At 43.8% G+C, this 18,442-nt stretch overlaps 1 long non-coding RNA gene across 1 annotated transcript in view; it reads left to right on the forward strand.

Moving 5' to 3' along the window:
* The window catches only part of LOC308631037, a 60,264-nt gene extending 45,661 nt beyond the window's left edge, over positions 1-14,603 (forward strand). The window contains exon 3 of the long non-coding RNA XR_014018098.1: positions 14,499-14,603. This is a non-coding gene — a long non-coding RNA (uncharacterized lncRNA). The remainder of the gene's footprint in view (positions 1-14,498) is intronic.
* The last annotated feature ends 3,839 nt before the right edge of the window (positions 14,604-18,442 follow it).

Here is an 18,442-nt window from a genome sequence, read left to right on the forward strand (position 1 = left end):
TGTCTGGATCCCTGCTGGTTCTCCTACCCACCAGCCTCACTACTTAGTAGTCTCCACTTAGAGGTTTTCTTCTCCTGGCAGGTTTCATGTGTGTCCTTGTCTTTCTGGTGCAGCATCTTGCCTTGCTCTCTGTGATGGCCTGAGCTGTGTCCCCCACAGAGTTTGTAGATGGAAGTCCCATCCCTGAGCACCTGAGGACATAACAGTCTTTGGAGATCAGGACTTTAAAGAGTTGATTAAGCTAAAGTGAAGCCATTAGGATGGGGCTGCAGTCCAATCTGACTGGGTTATAAGGGACAGAGGGACGCATGCACAATGACAAAAGGCCATGTGAGGACACAGAACACCTGCGGGTTGGACTTCCAGACTGTGAGAAAGTAAATTTCTGTTGTTAAAACTACCAAGTTTGTGGTATTTTGTTATGGCAGCATGTGTGTGCTACAAAAGGCACTAACTCAGTCTTTATATCTGGTTAAAGCAGCCTTAAACCATTAAACAGACTCAGCTCTTGTTACCCAAGTGACCTGTATGTGGTCCTACAACAAGGTATTATTCTAATGTGGTGTGAGATGTGACCGGATGAGAGAGTGCATACAATAAACCGATGAGAGAAGAACAAGTGATCAACTTCAGCTGGATTGAACTTTAGAAAGTGTCTTAGTCTGTTTTGTGTCACTGCAACAAAATAACTGAGACTCAATACTTTATAAGGAAAAGAGGTTTATTTAGCTCAGTTCACAGTGTTGGAGATTGAAAATTCACAATAAGGCAACACCCTCTGTTCAGCTTCTGGAGAGACCCCTCTGCCTGCACACAATAAGGAAGATGGTATCACACAGTGGGAGCTTACATGAGTGGCAGCGAAGGGTGTGGAAGAGGGATTTGGGGAGGTGCCAGGCTTGCACAGAACAACCTGCCCTTGAGAATACTAGTCCAGTCTCATGAAAGCTAGAGCCACTCAAGGCAGCATGAGTCTCTTGAGAGGACAGTGTCCCCAATCGCCCAGTCACCCACCAGGTCCCACCTCTTCCACTCAACTTCTACCTCCTCTCAATGCCACTGCATTGGGCACAAGCCCCAGGACCTGAGCCTTCATGGAAACCACCCATAGAAGAGAGGAACGGAGGGTGTCGGGAAAGCCGCACCAAGGAGAGAGGCAAACAGTGGGCCAGGTCCATCAGGAGGATTCTAAGGAAAGAGCACAGACAGTGTGTGTGAGTTCAAGGTCGGCAGCAGCACGTTGTGATGGGTTTTCGTAGACCCCTGGCTACAGGGTGAGACAGTAAGGGGCAGGGTGGGGGAGGCTGAGGGTCTTGCCTGTCACAGAAGCATCTGGACATGATACTACAAAGGATGCAGAGATGTGAAGGGTGCTCCGTCCCTTCAAGTGGACCTGTGTTACGCAGATGTCAGGATGCCACTCAGCCCAGCAGGTGGGTTGAGGAAGTGCATTCAGTCCTCATCTCAGGTGCTGGCTGGGGACAGGAAATTATTCAGACAATCTCTAGGTTCTGGCTTTCCTTGGTTTCCTCTGCCATTTGCTTTTATCATGATGTTCAGTCTCATCAAAGACAACCAGACCAGGTGTCCATGACTGACACCTCTGAAAGAAAATAAACATCTCCTCTTTTAAGTTGATTTATCTCAGGTATTTTGTCACAGGAACAGAAGCTGACTAAAAGACCTTTTAACTCCATCTCCACGCCTCCACCCACACACCATGAACGCATTCACATCGTGACAAGTCTCTGGCCCTGGTCTCTGTGCCATGTCACTGGGTGAATCAGCACAGAGGATGGTCGGAGATTCACAGGCTGGGAAGGCAGTAACATCGACGTGACTGTGGGCCACATTCATTTCCCCATGAAACACAGAGTCAATGTATGAGTATCTCCAACTCAGCCTCCCTCTGCTGGAGCCCGGGATCATTTCTGGCACCACGATGTTATCCAGCACAAGTTGATGGAGGGTGAACTGGAATGTGGAGAGACGGCCGACTTGACTTACTGCAGCTGTATGATCTCACACTGGGAAATTTTACAGAACCTCATGACCCTGCGCTCACGACTAGGGTGAATGCAGGCCTCAGAAGCAGCCCCTATAAATGACAGGTGCTGTGGGCTAGCAGCCACTTGCTGCCTGGTGAGCCAACCTGGGGTTCTACCCGTGGAAACAGGAGATCAGAGAGAAGGAGGAGGACGACAAAGCTGGACTGTACATTCCCCTGGCTTCTTTCCAACAGGGTTGCCGCAGGCTGGCTAAGTCCTTCAAAGACTCAGCCTTGGTCACAGCTCCTGTGATGTGGCCCTCTCTCAGAGAGGTCTCTGCACCCATCTTAGAGTAACTTCTTCTTCCTCTTGCCCCTCCAGGCTTAGGGCTGGTGACAGCACCACTGAGTTATTCCTTGAGTTTTCCCATAGCTTGCCTGAACCTTTTAATTTAAATAGTCTGTTTACTAAACTCTCCTCAAATTACCCATTTTAATGTCCCATCTGTTTGCATACAGGGGAAGTAGAAGGTTCTGACATATTATTAAACAAAGGAATGAAGGAATGAGTAGCAGAAAAAGCAGGAACTTTGCAGGTATGTCAGAGTTTAAAACCTGCGCAGGAGGGTCCTGTCCATTTCCCACCATCCCCATCCACGTCTTGTGACCACCCTGGCATACGGAAGAAGAGCAAAATCAGGTCAGTCAGAAGTCTAACGGACCTGCCAAGGACATGTGGGATCAGCCAGGTGAACTGAGAAATGCTGGTCATGAAACGATCAGAGTGGTTGAAGAGAGAACTGGAGGCAGCTGATAAATTAGCACCCTGACACCAACACAGGGTCTGTGACCTTGAGGGTGTTTGCATATTTATTGGGGACCGTTTTTTATTTCTCCACTTCCCACTCTCAACCAGACCTGTTTCAAGTTTTATGTCTGAGGACACATCTTATGCTTCTTATATTGCAAGTATGCTTCTCTATTCTTCTCTGGGTAGCGGCCATCAAGGTCACAGTCATGAATATTCACCATGTCAGGCTGCTCTGCCAGAGATTTTCTTCAAGCCATAAGCAAGGTTGTTTGGAGTCTCTCAAGAGAAATTTTAGTTTTCTTTGAACTTTATTCTTGGTATCACAGGCAACAAAGTGTTACAACCAAATATACTGCCGGGCTTGAAAATTGCCAGGGAAATCTAACTTGTCTCAAAATGAGAACCAGAAATGACGCTTATATCGTCAAAGCAGTGGCTGTCATTGCAGAAAATGTGACGGCCTGATTTGAAGAACTGCTGATCTGCTATCACAGCGAAGTTGCTATTTTAACATGGTCCGTTTATTTTAAGAAAAGTCTCCTAGGTGGCAACTTCACACCTGTCTGTGAGCCCTGCCTCCCGCATCCCTCATTGTGATGCCCAGATAAGGGAGATTCCCTCAATGCTGTCAGATTCATCATTTGTCATTCGGTTCACTTACATGTGAACAGTAAACCTTGTCAGGAGATGAGAAATATATTGGCTTTCTGGCCAATTGCTGAGCTTTGTAAGAACTGCTTCTTTGAAGGTTATATGCTTTGAGTTCCGTTTATGGTTATGGAGACAGATTTTCCTCTTTCAATTATTCATCCATTCAAAGTCTTTCACAATTGTTCTCTCTGATGATTAATGTCACTCATAATGGAAAATTGAGGTTACTGCTATCATCAGGGTCATAAAACAGCAAAAGGCTCTCTGGCCTGCTCAGAAACCGAACCTGTGACCCCAATGTGATTAGCACCATGTTATTGACCACAGGTTTACGGAGACTTATTAATAGGACTTTGGCCTGTGGTCTTTCTAGGACAAGAGGAGGCAGATGCTGTCATCTACTGCCAGTGGTGCTGCGACATGTGCCAGCCATTAATCTTTAAAGAGAGCTGAGCTTGGAGTCCTCAAAAAGAAAAATTTCAGGTTGGGTCTAAGCATGTGAGGGAGGTAAGAATGGATGACACCTCTCTTGATATATTCTGGAAATTATTCTCAGGAAGATACAAATACATCAATAAAGTATTTAACGGTTTGCTCCAGGAGCTTCCTGTAAATGAATTTATCCAGGAAAATAGTTTGTTCATGTGGAAAAGCAACTCTCTTCTCAGGAAGTGAGTTTCTCAGCTGAGAGGAGACTTTGCCTATCAGAGAGAAGCTCACTCATCGAGACCCTCTGTGGTACCACCAACCCCACCTTGTGATGTCCTGCAATGGGCCCAGTGTCAGTTGGCTTCCTGGATTGAAAAATCAGCCCTATGCCAGTTGAGCCTGAGTGACTCCTATAAATAATCTCCCTCGAAATCCTCCTTCGAAGATACTGCCAGGGATTTTGTCAAGGTGTTTTTTGTTGTTACAATAAGTATAATAAAATCAGCTCCAGGGAGTGAGCAGTTAACAGAAAGGAGGAAAATAATATTCACTGAGTGTAGGCACGGCTTCTCATTGTTTGTCCAGCCGTGACATGGTGTCATCCACTTCCATTGCTCCTTTGTAGAGTTCACACTTGCTACGAGGGGCATCAGGCCATGCCGGGGTAGAGAAAGGGCAGTCGGTGTCCTGCTATCCTATCTCTGAGTCATGGTGAATGTCAGTGGGCGCAGGAAGCTGCCTTAAATATGAAACACAAGATCAGATGGTCTTCAGCAAGCTGCTGCCCCTCCTCCTGTCTGGCCTCTACAAATGTCAGGTTCACAGAAGTGGGTGTGGAAAATCCTTCCTTGCCATCGTCCCCTCTGACCCCATCCCGAGGTTGGCTTTGGTGGCCATTACTTAGCATGGCCTCATACCTCTTTGCTCAAGTCCAGTGGTTCTAGGCTAAATCATGTCCCCCAAGAAGCTTACGTTGACGTCCTAACTCCCAGTGCTCAGAAAGTGACCTTGTTTGGAAATAGGGTTGTCAACTTCACAGGAACTCATTAGAGCTGAGTCAGACTCAATATGACTGGCATCTTTATAAAAGGGGGAAATGTAAACACAAGGACAGATACAGAGGGAAATTGATGATAGGAAGACACACAGTGAGAAGATGGCCACGTGGTTAGAGTGATACATGGAAAACGCAGAAATGACAAGAATTACAGGCCAACACCTGAAGCCAGAGAGGCAAGGAGAGTCTCCCAGGGGCCATCAGAGAGCACGGCCCTGCCCACAGTTGACTTCAGACATCTAGACTCCAGAATGTACAATAACCTTCTGTAGTTTAAGTCACCCAGTTTTGGGTGCTTTGTTACAGTAGCCCCAGGAACCTAATACACCCAGAGTCAATAGGAAAACAAAATGATCACATCAAACATTTTATTATTACACACATGATTTATTTTAAACTGCTATTCAGTGTGGTTTGAGGCAATATAATGGATAAAAATAACAGAATGCTGGGTTTCCAGTTACCTAGAAGGGCATTTTGCATTATTTATTATGTAAATAATTTTCCTCTATGACTCATTTTAGAATGAATTGTCTTTTCCTGAAATATGACTTTATAGCATGGAGACCTGAATCTATTCTCTTGGGCTCTTGGCATGTGTGAATTAAATTGTTGAAGTGGTGGTAAATACTTTTTCTGCAGATGGGGAGATAATTTTAAAACATTAACTTGCCCAAGATCTCATGACTTATAGATAGTGAAGTCAACCATAGAACTAACTGCCATCATAAAACAAAGTCCAACTTTCCACCCCACAACTTCATTATTATGGGAACTAATTGTAAAAAAAACAACTTACACAAAGGAATTATCATAGGATCAATATCCAAGGTCATGAAAGAAAAGAGACTGTTCTGGAAAAAAATAAAATATCAGTAAATAAAATCTTTTCTTCAACTTCTAGAAAAAAAAATCTATAAAGATACATTCCAGAAAGATTTATGTTTTAATATGATTTTTTTTTTGCTGCTGTGAATAAAGAACCTGACAAGAACAATTTTAAGGAGGAAAAGTGTATTTAGGGGCTCATGGTTTCAGAGGTCTTAGTCCATAGATGGCCGGCTCCATTCCTCAGGGCCCAAGATGAAGCAGATCATCATGGTTGAAGAGTGTGGCCAAGGGATGCAGCTCACATGACAATCTGGAAGCAGAGAGGAAGACTCCACTCGACAGATACCAAATATATACCCCAAAGGCACGCCCCCAATGACCCACCTCCTCCAGCCACACCCTGCCCACCTTCAGTTACCACTGAGTTAATCCCATTAGGGGATTCATTCACTGATTGAGTTAGGGTTCTCATTACCCAACCATTTCTCCTCTGAATGTTCTTGCATTGTCTCACACATGAGCTTTTGGGGGACACCTCACATCCAAGCTATAATAATTTAGATTCAAATCTAGTAAAACTTACTAGGTATCAGACCTTGTACTATGTACTTTATTAGATAATGACTTTCAAATCTCATATTGATAACAAAAAAAACACTACTGATATGCATTAGGATTATAAAGGATTCATATTAAAACAACAAAGGTTATACATCATTAATAGCAAGAATACTTTAGAGTTCTCCACCCTTCCCTCATTCACTTCTAGGATGGATTTGGTAAAAACGTGTTAAATGTTGAGCGTCAGACTTCCCTTTGTACCCTTCTTTGATCTAGCTTGTGAGTTTCAGGCTTTTATGTGGAGGTTAACGCTACAAGATGGTACATGGCACAGCATGCATGCTACCATTTGTGAACCATTTAAGAAGTTTTCAAAGATCACTTAAATTACACATGATTTTTGTTTTTGTACTAACCTCTAGTTTAATGTGCAATTTCTTAATAGTTTATGTGATTCAATTCCAAATTTCATGTTGCATTTCCAGTATCCAGTATTAGAAAGAATCATGATCACACAAACAAAAAAAAGTTCTAGATGATGTTAAGTGTTAATTTGAAGAATCAAGAAGGGAAATTGAAGCTGTCTAGGAGCTAGTAAGAATTCATTGGAAAAAGTCCTCCCACACAAATCTCACTGGCCTTCTAAATGTTTTGATCAGGAGAGTACTTCTCCTGATCTGAAGATTTGAGAAAGATTGAAAGAGAATTTCACAATGTCCTTAGGACAGAAGGTGATCATGAAATGAACCTACCAAGTCTTGTAGGACTCTGACTTAATGGTGACCAGCCTCACTTTAGAAAGGAGTCAGTAGGGACAGGTTGAAAAACAGGTTGGTTTTTTTGTTGAAAATACCTCCTGATGGTTTACATGGGGACCAAGAGCATCCATTTGTCATGCTTGCTGATAGTGTCAATCTAGAATGAATAACACTGCCTGGATAATAGAATTAAAATCTGAAAATAACTCCGTAAAGTAGAACCATAAGTCAAATTGAACACCGTATAATATGCTACAAATAAAGACAAATTCTGTTCTAGGATTCCCAAGATCAATGACATAAGTCAAGAAAGATGAAGGGATGGAAAAGATTTATGGTCTTTACTTGGCTGAATCACCAGTGGGAAGTGCATAGAGGACAGTGAAAACTTGGCCACCTGCAGTGATAACTTGGAATGATCGAGAAAATCATCTGACTTCTCTGGCTTTGCTCACATCACCCCTTAAACAGGGGTGTTATTGGATACTTTTTTTTTTTTTTGCACTAGACATTGCAGCTGGGAGTGCTCTACCACTGAGCTACATCCCCAGCCCCTTTTTTATGTTTTATTTTGAGTCAGGGTCTCACTAAGTTGCTGAGGCTGGCCTCAAAATTGTGATCTTCCTGGCTCAGACTCCAAAGTTGCTGGGATTGCAGGTGTGCGCCACCCTGCCTGGTCAGTGGTGCTATTTGGGACAGTGAGATCTAGTAGAAACGTTGAAAACAGAGGCAAGCCAAAAGGTGAGAACAGTAGAAGTCATGTCAATGTGAGGACCCAACTGGAGATGCTTCCTGTGGACAAGAGAATAAAAGGAGATATGACAGCTGTCTTCAAATATTTGTGTGTCCGTCAATGAGAAGTATCTCAGTTTATCTGCATAACTCCTGTGGGGCAGAACCAACAACCGTGGGGAGGATTTGGAGGGAGACTGATTCTGAATCCAAACAAAAACATCTTTCTAGAGCTGCCAAACATGGAATGACCTATCCCTTTGCCTTCAGGATTTTCAAGCAACTATGAATGGCCTTGACTGAAGAAATCTGGCCATTACTTGCAGTTTCCTGCCCAATATTCATCCTCTACTTCCTTTCTCACTACACCTCAGTTTTACACCGGGATGAACAGAAACCCAGTTAAAACCTTGGATCTGGAGAAATTGTCTACTGGACCATTTGAATGAGCTTTTGATTTTCTGATAAAATCAGAAAATTAATGATGTAGTAGGGGAACATCCACCCCCTTCTTCCACCTGAAATGCAAATGTGATGTAGAAGCCACCTTGAAACCATGAGGACAAGTCCAAGAGTGTCAGGGAGGATCAGTTCTGACATCACAGAGCTGCTAAACCAAAGTCAGCAACTTCTTACTTCCAGATCCTTTGCTGTGTAAGAAAAATAGATTCCTACTTGTTTAATCCACTGAAGTCCGATATTCTGTTATTTGTAGCCAAATGCACTGCTTAACTAGACTGGAAAGTGGAATACAAAGAGCAATGGCGACAGGGTGGATTAACTCTAGAGTCCTCCCAACCCGGAGATTCTTATAGTCCATAAGCTAAGTTAAAGTACCCAAAATCTCGTATAGTGAACCAACAAGTTCAAATATTCTTCTGAATATTTGCTGTGCAGATGCCAGGGTAATAAGAGGACTGACCTCTCCCACCTATGTGTATTCTACCAAAGCATCTTGCTTTTGGCTAAGAGTTTGATCGTATGCTGAAACCCCAGTGATGTCATTACAAGAAAAGATGATTTCACTTGTGAATGAGTTTTCTATAGCAATTCAAATACAGTTTTGTCATCTATGATTCCTGTTTCAGATTCATATTTTTTTTCAAAGGGCTACTCCCTTTTGGTCCAGGGTCTAGAAAGTGTGTTTGGGGGATTTCTACTAGATATGACACATTTAGGTCAACATCACTACTACCTGGAAGGAGAGGTAAGCCAGATGGGAACCACCATTGGGGGATGGAGTTTGAGGAAATAGAGTGGGGCCCTAGCCAGAATGTCTGTGGTCATTCCCAGCTTTGAGACCATGGAAGGAGTGTGGAGAAGGATCTCCGTTGCACCACTTTGAGTGAGACCCCACTGGACAGCTTCCTCTACAGATGGCATTCCCATTTCTGTGCAGCTGCACTAGCACATTTCTGGCTGGATGAAGAGCAGGAACTCTCAGGTTGAGAGGTCTCTGAAATACCAGAATGTCTTCCAGGACCAGGGGCCCAGGACCACAGGTGTGGTGTACCACCTCTGCAAGATGGTAGAGGTACCCTCTGCTTGAGCAGGGTTGCCAGGGTTAGCTGTGCAGCCAGAAGGGAGCCCAGCCTGGCAGAGTGGAACCAGACCTTGACTACAAGTGCAGACAGGACCCGTCCTGGTGGTGTCCAAGGGCAACAGCACCAAGAAAGATGGAGGAGAAGAGGCAGTTATCCTGAGGACTCTGTCCTGCTCTGCCAAGAGCGATGGTTTCCCCAGGCAATTTGGAGGAGGGACAGAAACCACATCACTCTAGAGATGGGAGAAAATCACTGGAAACATGGTGGGGAACTCTAGTTCACATTCCAGGAAACCTGGTTGTAGGTTTGAGCTGACCAAGCTTCCATTGTGACCCAGGTATGAGATCTCACAGCAGCGGAGCAGCAGGTGGGGCCTCAGTAACTAAGACATAGCACATTAGGCCATGTAATAATTATCTTTCAAACTGTGAACTTCAACCTATTAGCAAGTTATGAAATCACCTCTAACAGTTTTTTTAAGCAAGAATTAAATGTAATAGTTAAGAAAGAAAATAACCAAGTGCATTTCTTGTAGTAAAGGTATAGTGCGAATTTGCCCGAGTGTGTGTGTATGTGTGTGTACCATATTTTGGTATAAAATGTATTTCAATGATTATGAGTCTTACTGCCAAGATTGAAATATATATATATATATTTCATTTAAGTAATATAGTCCTCAGGACATTTTGTATCCTGTTTAATTTTCATGATTGGCCAATAGGAAGGTAAACAATTGAGGACACAGGCCTGTATTGGTTAAACAAATGTCTCTTGGCCTTGGGATGACATGGCCTAGTTTTCTGTTGCTCTTCTGGTTCATAGAAATGTTCATATGTATGAGAAGGGGAGAGAATTGTTTGTTCTTTTTCTGATTTTATTTCATTCTTCCTTGTTGTTAGCAATTTATTTCCTGGAACATTCTCTACTTATATTTCTATAATTTTGGTCACTGGTTCCAACGTCCCTCCTCTGGATCTGATATAAATTATCTGGGTTTTGTTAAATGAAATTCTTTCAGTGTTCAAGAGTCATAGTGATGCTTCTGCCTCTTCACATTTTCACTTGGGCAAGGTAAGGACCTTGTTTCATTGCCCTTGGTTTTTCCAAATACTTAGTGCAGATCTTAAACAAGAACACAGCTCCCAGAACCTACAGAAAGATTCCGGCCCAAGAAGGAAAAGATTCTGAAAAAGAGGAGAATGAAGGGAACTTTTTGCATGCATGTTGCTCCTAGGGAATTATGATGTGTATTAAAATAATTGAAGTCATACCACTAAAATCATAGGAACTCAAGGGCTTCCCAGCTCCCTCCATTTAGTGTCAGGAAGGAGCATTGGAATTCTTGGATGAATAATGCCACCAAGGCCACAGAGTCTAGGGACTTTTAAAAGACTGAGAGGCCTTCAAAAATAGGGAAACCACAGAACAGGAGAACTTTTTTGCAAGTTATATATTTGATAAAGCATTAGTATATAGCACATATAAAAACCCCTTACAAACCAATAATACAAAAGGCAGATTATCCATTTTAACAATTGGCAAGGGATCTGAAACAGACCTTCCTCCAAAGGATTTACATAAATGGTCATTAAGTGCACAACATGGCTTCTCCAACTTTTGACTAAGATCAAGTGAAGCCTGTGAAAAGATTCTCAACACCATTAGCCATCATGGAAAGGCAAATCAGAACTTCAGTGAGATACCATTCACCTCCATTAGCATGACTCTGAACAAATGGACATAAAATAATGTGTCAGCCAGGACAAGAGGAAATCGGAACCCTCACACCCTGCTGATGGAAATACAAAGTGATACAGGCATTCTAGAAAATAATCTGGCCATCCTCAAAAGGTTAAAAACAGAGTTACCATACAGTCCTGCAATTCCATTCTTAGGTGTTTACCCAAGAGAAATTAACACATATGTCCACTCAAACACTTGCACATAAATGTTCACAGCAACTGTATTCACAATAGCCCAAAAATAGAAACAATCCAGACATCCGTCAACTGATTAATGGACAGAAAAAATGTGGTAGACACATAGAGTAGAGTATTATTATCCTTAAAAATGAAGTCCTGACATAAGCTATGACATAGGTGATTGCTGAAAACATTATTATAAGTAAAATAAGACAGTCACAGACAGACAAATCTTGTATGATTCCATTTCTATGAAATATCCAGAATTTGCAGTTGCCTAAGGCTGGGGAGAAGGGAGGGAAGCAGGGAGCTGGAGGGAAATGGAGTGAAAGCTAATGGAGTTTTTTTTTTTTTTTTTTTGGGGGGGTGAATTAAGGCATTTTAAAGTTGATTGTGGTGATAATTGCAGAAGTAGGTCAACACACCAAAAACCACTGGATTGTGCACTTTAAATAAGTCAATGGTATAGAACATGAAGTATATCTTCATAAAGCTGTTTTTGAAAAAATACAGGTAGAGAGATGGGCCCTCAGTCAAGAGGCAGGATCTGGGGGTTGATGGGAAAGTCCTATACCTTGATTGTGGCGGTGGTGGTGAGGGCGTATCCGCTTGTCAAAACTCACCGTAATATTTGTCAATTAATCCTCAGTAAAGTTGTTTTTTTAAATGTCCAGAATTCAGACAAGTAGGCCCAGCTGGGCTTAACAGCCTGCTTCAAGCTGTCAGAATCCTCTTTGCCTTCCCACAAGGAAGGTGACCGTACCCAGTGTGAGATGTGCCCGATATCTAAGGCCAGGTAGGCAGCAGGACTGGGCGGCCCTGAGATCCCATCCCCAACTCTCAAAGTCCCAATTGTGACAGCAGCAGGTGACTCCTTTCCTCCAGGTCCTTGGGCACCTGGAACGGGGTGAGATTTCCTCATGTACTCCTTTCCTACTCAGCTGGGGCAGGTCACTCTCACCTTGGCCAGAGTCAGGGTCAGGTGTAGCTTCAGTGACGTCACACCCCTCTGACCTCCCACAGGGCAGTGTTGGAGGCACAGCCTTTCCGGGCCGCACTCCCTGTAGTCCTTGCTTGGATGGCTTTCTTCAGTTTATCTCCAGTGAGCCCTGAGTAAACAGAGGCGAGCTGTCTGTGGAAACAAGAATTCCAACTCCCCAACCCGGCAATTGCTGCTGGAGCACACCCCCCCACAGATGCTCTAGGGGGCGCCACTCCAGTTGCAGTGTCTGAACTTGGCTGGGGAAGCTTGGCCCTCAGCAGGTGTTATTCAAAAATAATAATCCAGGGGCTGTGGCTGTGGCTCAGTGGTACAGCGCTTGCCTGGCAAGCGTGAGGCACAGGGTTCCAGCCTCAGCACCACATAAAAATAAAACAAAGGTATTGTGTCCACTTACAACTAAAATTATAAAAAAAAATAATAATGCATTTTCATGGGATGGTGACTAGGTATCTGGCACTAGTGAGCACTATTTACATGGTCTTCACATACCTACTCTTATGGCTAGAATATTATTTTCCTTATGTCACAGATGAGGATTGTGGTTTAGAAAATTCAAGTCACCTTTCCAGCGTCTCATCCCTGGAGCACTAGCCAGCTAGGATGCAGTGATCAAGGCAGTGGCCAGAGCTCGGACCCTGGGCTGTGGCTGAAGCTCAGTGTGAAGCCTGGGTTCCCCCAGCACCACCCGCCGCTGAAAAAAAATGTTTTATTCTGACCAGCAAATACACATGAGCTTGGTAAACAAACACCAGGAAGGCTATGAGAAGTGTGTTTTGATAAGCTTCCTCATCCTATAAGCTGTATTTGCCTTTGTGCTTTCCACCTGCGGAAACAGCACAATTTAGGGCTTTAGGAGAAAGAGCAAATTCTCAGTAGAGCAACAGAGTTGCTTCCCTTGTTTGCTCTTCAATGAGAGGACTCTGCAACCATCAGCTGCTCTATGGGACTGAGAGGTGCAGGGCTGAGGTCAAGGGCTGGCTGCCAGTTCTTCCAGTGCCTGAAGCTCTGCATCAGGAACTGAGAGGCTGTGAGGTGGGCGTCTTCCCTTTCCACCTTGGATGGCTCTGAGGACTTAAGGAAGGCAACGAGGAGAGCAGCCTTGCCTTGCACGTGGAAGAAGGGGAAGGGAAGGCAGGGAATTTGTTAAAGTAAGGGTTCTCATCGCTACTCTCCCAGGGCAGCTGCATGCGTGTGTGTGTGTGTGTGTGTGTGTGTGTGTGTGTGTGTGAAAGAGACAGACAGACAGACTCAGCTAGATTTGGGGAGCCAGAGGACAGCTGTTCTAGGGATCTGCTTCCATGAAAGTGGTATGAGGAGCTTCCCAGGCCCCCGGGAGAACTTCCAGAAGCCGTAAAGCCACAGGTGTGTAGGTTTGGGGGCTGGAGGGTGGGCAGGGGCAGCGAGAAGCTGGGGCTATTGGAGCCCGAGGCCACACTTCTAGTTACACAAAGCCTTCCATGGCCTGGAGGGGAGTGAGACCCCAACACCTGAGAGGGGAAGTGTGGTCCTTTTGAATGTGCAGTAGACCAACAGAGATCTGGGCTCATCAGAGGTGAGGATCACAGGTAGCAGCTAGAGGAAGCCGTGGATCACCTCCAAAGCCAAGATGGGATTGTGCACATCCTGGCTCTCAACCAGACCACGGTAGAGACTGGCCCAGGACTTTGCGGAGCTCTGTGTGGATCCAGCAGACACTGTGAGGACCACGTGGATAAACTACACACACCCCATAACTCAGACACCATTTTGAGGAGCAGCAGACAGAAGGAGATGAGATGGGAAAGATGAGAGGGTCCCTTGAGGGACCAGCAGTCCTCTGAAGGAATTGTTTCAATGACTGGATTAGAATTAATTACAAAAACTGAGTTGTTTCTCCCTATAGTAGGACAAATTGTGTTCCCCACCAAAATCTGTATATTGAAATCATAACCCTTGGCACTTTAGAATGTGACTGTATTTAGAGATAGTCCTTCAAAGAAGTGATTAAGTTAAAAGCAAGTCTTTAGGGTGGGGCTTAATCCATTCTTAGAAGAAGAGGAAATTACCCTCATAGAACTAGGAAAGTACCTACACAGGTACGGCCAGGTGAGGACATGGAGGACAGCTATCAGCAAGCCAAGGAGAGGGACCTCAGGACAAACCAAGCCTCTCCAGCACCGTAAGAAATAAACGCGTGTAGTTTAAGTCACTCATTCTGTGCTTTTTGTTACAGGACTGGGGCCTTCTGGGAAACTGAGGCAGTGTGAAGACTCTCTTTCCAACCCCAGTTCTTTCCCCAAACACCAAAGGCTGAAGGTTTTCTCTGATAATGGAATGCTGGTCCGCAGTGGGGCGGGGTAGGGGAGAATGGAGGAACTTTGGATTGTGCTGAGGGGAGTGAGGGGAGGGTGGAGCTGTGGGGAAGCCCAGTAGAGAGAGAGGGACATGATTACCCTATAAACGTGTAGGATGCCACTACTGGTGTGACTTTGCACCACGCACGGCCAGAGGAAAGAGAAGCTGTGCTCCATTTGTGTACAATGTGTCAAAATGCAGTCCACTGTCATGGATGACTAATTAGAACAGATTTTTTTTAAAAAGAAAAATAAATATAAATAAAAAACCAATACTACTTCTGTTTTAAATTTCTAGTCGCTTATTGCTAGTAATTAAAAATACAATTGATGGATGAAAAAAAAAGAAAAAATCCCAAGTCTTGTGAACAAAGTCAGAATCAGAAGGATTTCAGACATGTGGCTCAGAGTCACAGGAAGGAGTTTATTGAAGGAATGGGAGAAGGGAAAGAGGACACACTGGAGGGACAGAGTGGGTCCTCTCAGAGAGGAGAGGGACGGTGTGCCTCTCCCACACTCCAGTTTTATTGGGGACCCCAGAGAAGTTTCCCAGAGTTCCACCCAGGTCCACCTCTTGACTATTGACTGACAGCAGGATGACATCACTTGCAATCCCCGAGGCCGTGACAACGGTAGGTTACTATGGCCCAGGCTGACTAGTTCTAATTGGATTCCTCACCATAAATTCCTACAGGTTTTATGACTAGGAGGAGTTATCCTTATTTCTCTGAATTTCAGGATCTGGTCTGTGAAACAGGTTACAAATTTCTCCCCTTGAGGGTAACTTGGATTCCTCCTATCAATATTATTTGGGGCCTGCATTTCTTTTGCAGGTATTTGGCTGAAGAATGTGACATACTCCTGAGGCCAGACAGGGCCAAGAAAGCCTGTGGGGGTCAATGGGCACAGTGGGCCTGTTTTACAGAATTGTTCCCCTGACATCTTTTCCCTCCACTCCCATCTGTCTGTCCCCCACCACTTTGTGGTAGAAGCCAGTGCAGAGTAGATACTCCTCCACCCATTCCTGAAACTGAACCCAAGGGCAGGGCTGGAGGAAAAGCAAATCACTTAATAGAAAAATAAAGAAGCTATACACTTCCTTGTACTTGTTCAAATCATTAGAAAACAAGTTTTTTAAAAACTTTAAAAGCAGAACAATTTACCTACCTATCGACTCTCACTTGTTATTGGAGAAGAAAAGAAATTTACTTAACTAAACCTCCATAAATTAAAAAGCAAAATCACTCAAACTGTACTTAACATTTTTTCTTTCTTTCTTTCTTTTCTTTTTCTTTTTCTTTTTTTTCTTTTTTTTTTTTTGGTATTGGGGATTTCACTCAAGAGTGCTTTACCACTGAGCTATATCCTTGGCCCTTTTGATTTTTTATTTTGAGACATGACCTTGCTAAGTTGCTGAGGCTGGTCTCCAGTTTGTAATCCTCCTGTCTTAGCCTCCCTAGGCATGTGTTACTGCTCCCAGCTGTACTTAATGTTTCAAATCAAATGATTTTTTTTTAGATGTGCACCACCTAATCTTTTTAGAAACTAAATTAGCACAGTTTATTGCAAATTAGGAAGTATACTATATTTTAATTCAGAGTCAGTCTAGGAGAATTCTAACTTTCTCCTATCTCCCATTAGATTAAAAGGGAAGGTCACATTTTTCTACTAAAAAATGTCACCTGAAATTAGAAATATTTCCCTTCAATTGAGTTTTATATTTGAACGTTTGTTGTTCCTTTGTTCTCTGGTCCACAGTTCTATTTTATATGTTAAAATTAAAAACAAGATGCAGAACTTCCTCATGAATATTTCTGAAGAGGGACATTATTTGAAGGGAAGTGGGGCAAATGCAGCCGGTCCTGGTTCGGGCTGCCCTTTGTCTTTGTTCGGGCCCAGGCTTTTCCCCTCCATTGTAAGTAGGACAGTTGGTGCCTTAGCTGGTCGCCTCATTCAGGCTGAATGGTAGGGAACAAAACCCTGCCTCTGACTGGGGACACGGAGCCCGGACACTGTGTGCTACCGACTGTGTGCAGTGCCATTTGGCATCCGTGGGCATTTTTGCCGAGTCTTGAACAGTTGTAGCTGATTAAACACAATTTACTAATGCTCATGACTTCCTTTTAAAATCAATTAACTCCTCACAGGCCCATTCCGACAAGCTTCAGGATCAAGGCCAAGTCATCCTGACGTCGAAAAGAAGAGTTTGGAAGCCTTGGCTCCCTCCCCACAGAGCCACTGACCCCCTCCCACCACAGACCTAATGGCAGGGATGCAGGGCCTTGGCTTTGACAGACTGAGGACTTTTCGTCACAGTCACTCCTCCTTTTTCCTGACTCTGGCTGACCGTCTTAGAGCAGGGATCTGTGGATATGGCACAGGGATCCCTGGAGACAGGCAAACACAGAAAAGGCAGGAGAAGCATTTTCCCAGAGCACATCACATCAATGAAGATGGTGTGAGGGTGTCTGAAGGATCCACAGGCGGTGGAGCTTTGTAAATTCGGAAGGAAAGCAGGTCATCTGCAGCCCAGATAGGCAGCGGTGTTCCTCTTCTGTTAAAATCCATTGCTCTTCCAAAAAGATTCCCTGCTAAGTGCTAAAGAATTCCAAATGTAAACCCATGATAAAAATTGCTGTGTCGCTTTTTGGAAAGCTTCCTTTTTATATTTCCAAAATTAATGTCTTCTTCTCCTTGACCCCCTCCTCCTCCTTCTTCAGTAAAATGCTCCCTATGGACATAGTCAAAATTCAAGAGGTCTCAAAAACAAATGCTGACAAATGGTATTTTTTTGGTAAAGTTCAGAAATACTTCCCTGAAAGCATAAAGAAAAGTACAGATATAGTCTTTAAAAATCCCATGCTCATCCTCTCTTCTCTCCTAAAGAGTTACTATTAGCAGTTTCTTGTGTGTATTTCCAGAATCTTCTATATATAAGTGCATGCTGACATGTTATTTTGATCCTGGTAAAAGCAAAACAGGATCTGCAAGCAGGCGAAAGACCACGCTGTTGTCTGCTGGGTGAGAGGGGAGGTCGTCCTGGGTCTCCTAGGCGACCCTGAGGCTCCCTCCCAGTCTGTCCCATCCATGTAGAATTCCCTGTGGAAGGATTGTCCTGCTTTATATCCATCTGTCAGAACACCTACGCTGTCTCCGCTTAGGTTAGCACAATAAAATAAATCTCATTCAGCGTATTTCCTACTCTAAGTTTCGGGGCCCTAAAGAGTTGATGATTTTTCCAGCAGCATCTCTATGGAGTTCATCTTTGGTCTACAAATTGACAGTCACTTGGTGTTTTTGACCGTCTGGGCTGATGTAAGGAAATACCATAGCCTGGATGACTTGAACGACAGAGTTATTTTCTCATGGTCCTGGGGTCTGGCAAGTCCAAAATGAAGGGTTGATTTCTGGAGAATCCCCTCCTTCTGGCTCAGGGGTGCCACCTTCTTATTGGCTTTGGCTCATGAGGATAGGGAGAGAGCTTTCTGGTGTCTCTTCTTAATAAGGACACTGTTCTATCAGCTGGAGACCAACCTTTACGATCTCACTACACTTCAATTACTTCTTAAAGGATCTGTCTCCAAATATAATAAAATTGAGGGTTGGGGGCTTCAACAGGAATTTATATGTGAGTGAGGGGAGGGGGGCACAATTCAGTTCGTAACAGAAAACAATATTGATAACTATTTTAATAAAATAGTAATAATGGCTACTATTTATTCAAGTGCCTCCGTGTTACGTAATGCACAGCATGCTTTATGTGTATTATTTGTGGTTATCAAAATAACTCCAAGAGGTGGATATTATTCCCCTCAGGGTAATA

This window comes from Spermophilus citellus (genome assembly GCF_964194105.1).
Source record: "Spermophilus citellus genome assembly, chromosome: 11".
Classification (NCBI taxonomy): Eukaryota; Metazoa; Chordata; class Mammalia; order Rodentia; family Sciuridae; genus Spermophilus; species Spermophilus citellus.